Below are 8073 nucleotides of genomic sequence, written 5' to 3'. Positions count from 1 at the left end.
TGCGAATTCTTGAAAGAGGGCAGGCAAAAAAAAAGAAAAAAAAAATTTGTAAAATTTATTAATATGTACCTACGAATTTTCACACTTATCTTTTGTCTTCAACATAAGAGTTTTCTTTATTAGAACTTTCCTAGTTTGAATCACCGAGTCAATTTTGTCATCAATACCTAACTTTGTCATTTCTTCCCTTGTCTTTTGTGTTCAAAGATGTGATAATTTGAGTTGTTAGGCTAGGTTTGCTTCCCACTTTAATTTATATTTCATCAATAAATTCTTTTTCTCTTTCCAGCAACTCTTCCTGTTCCATAATAATTTCAATAGAAGACCAAAAATCAGATATAGATGACATGATTTCCATCCAAATTTGTTCTTTTGCCTGTATCAAACATTGAACATTGTTAGATCCACTCAAATACTGCTCAAGTTGTTTTTGCAACTTAGAACTTTTCTGCATCTCGGCCACTAATGCATTATCTGAATTGAGCTTATTTTGTTATGCTCTCTCCATTGCTCTATTCAGTTTATCAATCTCTTCATTCTTTATGGTGAGAGAAAATAATGCTTCTGTTAATTTTTCTGTGGCATCATTTCCTGTTGAACATGTCTCCAATGTTGAAATTACTATACTGCCAACTTGTTTCCTTTTCTTTAATAACTTTTCCATCTCTGCTTCCATTTTTTGTATTTGCATGTTTTGTTCAATTATAATAGATAACAAAGTCTCTTTCTCCTTTTTAAGCTCTCCTACCTCTTGTGCCTATGGATGCTCTGTTGTGGGCAACTTCAACCTCTTTTGAAGAGCTTGGATGTCATCATTCTTCTTTTTGATAATTTCTTGGGCTGCATCAACATTTTGAGGGTCCAAACCCAATTTAATCACAATATCATCAGACGATTTAATATTAATTCCCTTTGCAAGAGAGGACATCTTCTCCATTTTGAGCTTTGAAAGAGTATTGTTTAAAAATTATGTAATTTAGACACACTGATGGCAGAACTAGTGAGAGTGGAATAGATCATCTCACCAGTTTGTTTGTGCAAATTGATCTGATCTATAGGATGAATCTGTTTAGTATTAAAAGAAAGCACAAAGGTTTTGTAGTATTCATTAACTTTAGCTCTAGGGATATTAGGTTCAAGAAATGCTAATTTAAATTGGCCCTTTTCAACATCTAGGGTTGAAAGCAACCTTTTTTGTGGAAGAAGTTTGCTTCCAAAACTGAGTATAAGTTATTGCTTTCAAAGACTCATTTTTTTTCTTCATTTCCAAGAACTCAAAAAATATGTTTTGGTTAGAAGAAGAAGGAGATGAATGTTCTTCTATTATCTCTATTTCTTGTAGTTTGAACAAAATCTCACCTGAAAAGACCACAATATAACATTATTTCCTCCACATACCTTGTTTTCTGACTTTGATACACTCTAAACTAATCTGCTTCTGACCCTGATACACTTTGAACTATCCTCTTAAGTTCCTTTTCCTTCAACTGAAGTGTTATTAATACCAAAGTTTCCACTGATTTTTCTATTGATTGCTCCTCTATCAGCTCTTGTAATGTATTTTCTTCCCAAGTTTACTTGTTGTCAAACTTTTTTATTTCTGGTTTAGACACATGGAAATAGGGTGTAGATGTCTTTTGAACCTTGATGGCTGAAATTCTCCATATTGGGTCATATGGCCAACTGATTCCCAATCTAAATTTCATTTGTGCTAACAATTGCTCCACCTCTTTATCTATTGATCTAAAATTTACCACAAAAGACCCTATTTGTGCCTTTAGTTTAAACAAAGTTTGTTTCCTTCTTGGTAAAAAATGCACTTGATCTACATTAAGACTCTATCTAATAAACTCAAGAGAAAAAAAAACATGGGAAGAAAGACTCGTAATTGATAGGGTGGGATCTCACATCCATATAATCTAATCTCAGTAGCATATTTATACAAGTACCAAACACCTAACTTTGTTCACTGGGTTTCATAACTCTCTTGATTTTTGGTGAGATTATAGGCATGCTATCACTAATTAGCAAATAGTAACATACATGAAGTAAATTGTCTACAAAATCAGTAAAAGGAAACTTATAGTTTATTCTAACTAATGAGGTCCAATCTACCATTGATCACTGATTTCCTTGTAAATCTCGTGTCTGCAATTGTATTTGAAACATGTCTGAATAATAATATATATAAAAAACCAGTACAAAATGATATTTGAATGTTTTCTCAACTCCAAATTTTAGAAATTGATCGTGAATTTATTCAGAGAGAAACTAGCTAATGTTAAACAATATTTCTAGCTTCTTCCATGTTGAGAAAGTTGACAGAAAACCTAGACTAACTTCATCAACTACCTCATCATTTTGATACCCTAATAGGAAACATAATATAGATATAATATTTCTTGATATCTCTGGGAACATAGATGATGGATAAGGCATATTATGAGTGGGAATTCCAATTCCTTTAGGTATAAATGATTAAAAAACAGAGGCTCTCTCTTCAAAGGTCAATTTCTGATAAATTTCCAAGAGCACCTCACTAGAGAATGGGGGTAGAGAACAAATAATAGTAATATGCAAAGCTTTTAGCATGGAATAAGAAGTTATATTAAGCAAGGGTTCTCCATTTTGGGTAATTATGGCTTTTTCACTAGGAAAAAGTCTTTTAGCACACCATACAACGAATTCTAGGAAGTGATGGGTCTAAGGGAAGATAAATTGGGGATAAAATGATTCCCAAAGGGAGAATTCGTCATTGTTATCTTGAAACCTCTAAAAGGCCCAATTTTGAAGCTCATAAAGATCAATTTAGCATTTTCTCTCTACTATCTTATCCTCCCAATCAACTATATGAAACTCATCAAGTTTAGTTGTCATAGAGGAGGGCATGGTTTCAAACTGAGTTTGGGGTTCCTATCCTTTTTTTGAGCTAATTTTGGAATGTAAAAAGATGGAAAAGGAGCTAAATTACCCTTAGAATGGTGCATCGTAACACTTCTACAAATGATAATTTTCAATTGGATGCAATTCAATGCAAATAACAAATGGATAGAGAAATGTAGAGAAATGTCTTATATAATGTTGAAGAAAAATGTGGCAGGAGTGAGTGTATAAAAAATTATTTGAAGCGGAATCAATTAAATGTTATATTCATTTAAAACACAATGAGATTATTTCATAATGGTCAATGGAATGGATAGTATTGGCGAAAATTATAGCTAGCCGACATTTAGAAAAGTGTGAGGCTTTAAAAATTTGGCAGAAAGCTATTTTAATGCAAATCAGAATGATTTTGCATGGGGGGAGTAGATAGTAAGTGGTAAAATTTGAGGGGGGTGCGAAATTAATAACGAAGCGCCACGTTGCAAAGGCAGTTTTGAGAAACCCCTTTTGCGCCTCCCCCACCCCCCTCTATTAAACTCTGAGTAAGAAGGGGGGGATGTGCAAATAAATGAGAGTCATTGATCAACATGAGGAAAATATCGACCATGGAAAAGAGTGCGTTCAATACCAAGGTGCTTTATTTATTAAAATTAAATGAAATTTAATAATAAACAAAGTTTATATTTCGCTTATAAATATTCGTGTACATCTTTTATTTACAAAATATAAATATATATATATCTATATATATATATATATATATATATATATATATATATATATATATATATATATATATATATATATATAGATAGATAGATAGATAGATATGTGTGTGTGTGTGTGTATGTGTATGTGTATGTGTGTGTGTGTGTGTGTGTATATATATATATATATATATATATATATATATATATATATATATATATATATATATATATATATAGTTTCTTTAAAAGATATATAGCAAGAAAATGTTACAACATATACCATCACAATTTACTTACATAAGTAGATTAAACCATGGGAGAGAAAGGGACATAAATGTTGTCACTTCTTTATGAACATGGAAAATGAACATTAACCCTTAAATGGGTGGCATTGATCCAAAAGTAGAAAAGAACCATACACATAATTATTGCTTCTATCACCTCTCATGTATTATTGATCGGATATGGTAGAAATATGAAAGTCGATTGCCCTACAAACAACTAGAGGTCAAATTTTAGATAGTCTCAATAGAAAACTCAACTACCACCATAATTTGCAAATTTTTAAAACCCCATGGACAATGATGTATCAACTAATCCACGTTGAATTCATATAAATAAGGCTAAAATTCAATACTAACATGCGGAGCTAATGAGATTTAAATGGCATAATTTGGCACAGGTCTTGTTGTACATCTCTTTTGTTAGTAGGAAAATTTGATAAAATGTGGAATGTCAACCACTCTATCGATGAGTTGATGCCAAAGCTTGGATGAACATGAAAAATACCTTGAATTCAACACACAAATAGATTATGTAGCGAAGAGAAAGGGACCTAAAGGTTATCATTGTTTTATGAGCCTAGCAAAAATAAATGTCAATTATTCACAAATGAGCTACACCAAAAGTATAAAAGAATTTACATGCATTGTTGTTGCCTTAGTTACCTCTCATGTGCTACTGAGTGGATATGGTAATAGGATGAGGGTCTATTACTCAACAAATGGTTCAAGGCCAAAAATTAAACAAACTTGACAAACACCATAGTTTCATCATAGTTTCCACACAACATTATTTCCACGGACAAACAATATGAAACTACTAGATATTTTAGTCCTTTAAACAAGCCTACACATTAACACTCACTTAGGATATCAACTATCATTAGAGTGCATAGTATAGCACATGTGGCCATACATGTCATGTGTTATTAAAAATATGTAGTAATTAGAAACCCTATGAATGACTTGGGGCTAATGATATGAGTTGAATGAGATAAAGGAGGCTTAGTTATCTCCACATGTGTGGTTTATCTCCTTGGTCCATGATGAATGTTTTATTATTGGTCTTCGATTTGTGACCATTTCCCTTGACAAGTTCATTTCCTTTGTCAAGTTTCGTGTACCCCTTTAGATATTCCACTACTCACCCTAAAAAATGAGAAATTATGTCCAAACTATGACAATGACCTTAAAGTGGGTTTTCACCATAATTCTATTGTAGTGTTACAATTACTATTGGTAACAATAAGTGGCATTTCAAACCCATCCCAACTTCACACTAGCTCCTTGAAAACCCCAAATTCCATTATCTTCTTGGCATTAATGTGCAATGGGAACATGTATTTCAATGCAAATCATTTGGTATCCCATGTTTCCATCCATGGTTATGATTTATCATCTCTCTAATGTATATTTATCTTAGCTTAGGTGTTGAGGATAATGGGCATGTATTCCACTATTCACTATGTCCATCGTGTCCCACTTCAAGGCTAAAGTGGGGCTTATATGATGGTCCAATCCTTCATGAATGAACATATCCTAAAGGATTTTTTCATGGCATAAAATTCTAGCATTATGACCCTAGATAGTGGCTTGTTCCTTGAGAATAATCATAGCGTGCCAAACCTAAAAATGTTCACAAATTCTTGCTCATGTGATAAAATATTATCTATGTAGGACCTATATGCTAGACCAAGGTCCCACACCTAGCCTATATGCCCTAAACATACTTTGTTGACCATAATGTTATTGATGGAGTTAATTAGATGAGGTTGTTGATTCGTCACATGAAAAACAACCATGGCAAATTTGCAAGGAAAAATATGAACTACTATGGTTAAAAGGTAGTGGTACTACAATTGGATCTTTATCCATAACACTTATGACATTTTTAAAACTTTTATATCAATATTAGAAATTGGATCATTGCCAAGAAATGGTTCAAGTGGAATTTTTCACCATTTATATCATTAAAAATGGATCACATACCCCAACATACTCCCTTGTTATGCCAAACCTCAAAATGGACACTGTTTATTTCTCATTATCCAAAGATTTCCTATGGAAGGCTTACGTGTTGTCTTGTTTCCCCATCATAGCACATGGTCCCAAAAGATAAATGATATGGCCTAATACCTTATATATTGGTCCTCTACCATGCCTTAAGCCATTAGAACTATCCCTAATATGCCAAACCTTAAAATCACCACCATGTTGAAATCATAGTCCAAAGATTCCTTATTTAGGGCATGCATAGTTTCAATGTATTTGGTCCCTAGATCATACCCTTACCTCTAAGAACGATATTTATGGTGCTAAAACTTGAAGTGACCATATTGAACTCATGTCTAATATTCCCTATTACAACATGTGTAATGCCTGAGGGGCCCACACCTAGCTGAAGAGGCTTGACCCCAAAACGAAATTACTATCAATGAATACATTATATAATGGGATCTGGATCATAGCATGGGCATCAAGAACTATTTTGGTGCGTTATTCCCTCAAATCGTGAGCATATTTCACTTGTAGGCTCAAGATTCCTTATGTACAACCTATGTGGTTGTTTGGCACACTACACATGAACCATGAGCGTAGTGGTAATGCTTGGACTTAGATACTAGGTATAAACCATAAACCATGGCCTACTTCTAAATAACCATTCATGGTGTTATATCTTGAAATGATGACAATATACACATGTGACCAAAGGTTCCCTATCTAGGTAATGTGTGACGAATTACAATCCTACACATGACCCATGGGGTTCCATGCATGATACTAACTCATACATATAAAAAAACAGATCTTATTACCCATAAACATAAGAAACACAAAAAATCCATGCATATATGTGACACACATAAACATCTCACTTGTGATGGCTTAGGGCCCCATGCATCATTAATGAGCCCCCTAGGAAAGTCTTATAGCATAAGACCTTGGCTATCACTCTTGAAAAATATAGTAGAACTTAAGACCTATCCTTACTATTCCAAACCTATAAATTACCACCATATCACACTCTAAAGTAAAATATTCGCTATTTAAGGCATGTGTGTTGCCTTGGGATCCCATACATGGATGATGAGGCATAAAGGAAATTATTATTGCCTGAGATTATAGCTTTTGGTTCTAGAAAATGGAAGAGGCCCTAACAACTATATCTAGTGCTCCAGTCTTGAATATAGTTATCTTATCTTACTCATAAGATAAATATGCCCTAAGTTGGGTCTTTTTGGATATTTAAGGCATCATGCATGGCCCATAATCCCTAGTGGTAGGTAGTGTATCCTTAGATCCTAAGTTTTGTCCCTATAACAGGAAGTGGGCTTTAAGAACCGTCCATGGTGTGGAAATTATTGAAATGGATACCATATCTTACTCATATGCTAAATATTTGTTATTTATGGCATGTTTGGTCGTTTAGAGTATTGCACATGTATTATGAAACCTAGAGGCAATTGGTTGGTTTAATACCATATATTTGACTTAGAACCATGGATTAGGCTTCAAGATCTGTCCTTGGTTTTGTATATACCAAAATGGATATCATATCCCACTTGCAGGCTAAGGATTCCCTATGTAGGGTCCACGTGATGGTTTGTAGCCTTACATATGACCAATGGAAAATATGATGGCATGGAATCTTTCTTTTGAGTCTCAACCATGGATTGGCTTGTAAAAAACATATTTAGTATTTAAAACATCATAATCAATGCAATATATTGGTTACATGGAAAACATTTTTCTTTTAGAGACTACACGGTGGTCTAGGATCCTATGAATGCCTCATGAGCCTTATAGACAAGTGTTATGGTCTAAGACCATACACTTTCTACATTAAACCATGGATTGTGCATCAGAACCATCCTTGATAAACTATTGGGTATATATTATATTCTTTGTACAAGTAATCCCATGTGTGATTTGTATGCACTATGTGGAGTTGGGGGGCGGGCGGGTGTCTTGGAGGGATGGAAATCACCGATAAAAAAAAATTGGGCAGTTTTTAGTGCATTTTTTGGTAGTTTTTAGTAAACAACTTTCAATTTTGGCAATTTTATGGTGCATTGTGGTTCAACCCATGGTTTTTTAGTTCCAGTTAAGGAATTAAGGTTGCAATATTATATGGGTTGTTGGATTAGGGATTTTGGATGATACAAGGTCATATGTATTGTACTATAAACAATAAAGTT

At 33.6% G+C, this 8073-nt stretch overlaps 1 pseudogene; it reads right to left on the bottom strand.

Annotated features, from left to right (window-relative positions):
- Nucleotides 1-253: 253 nt before the first annotated feature.
- Nucleotides 254-8073, bottom strand: part of LOC149238885 (uncharacterized) — a 40794-nt pseudogene continuing 32974 nt past the window's right edge.

Source organism: Pinus tabuliformis, chromosome 8 (genome assembly GCF_031772625.1).
Source record: "Pinus tabuliformis cultivar Carrire ecotype Pingquan chromosome 8, CPIR1, whole genome shotgun sequence".
Taxonomy (NCBI): Eukaryota; Viridiplantae; Streptophyta; class Pinopsida; order Pinales; family Pinaceae; genus Pinus; species Pinus tabuliformis.
This window is presented reverse-complemented; position numbering and strand designations above follow the sequence as displayed.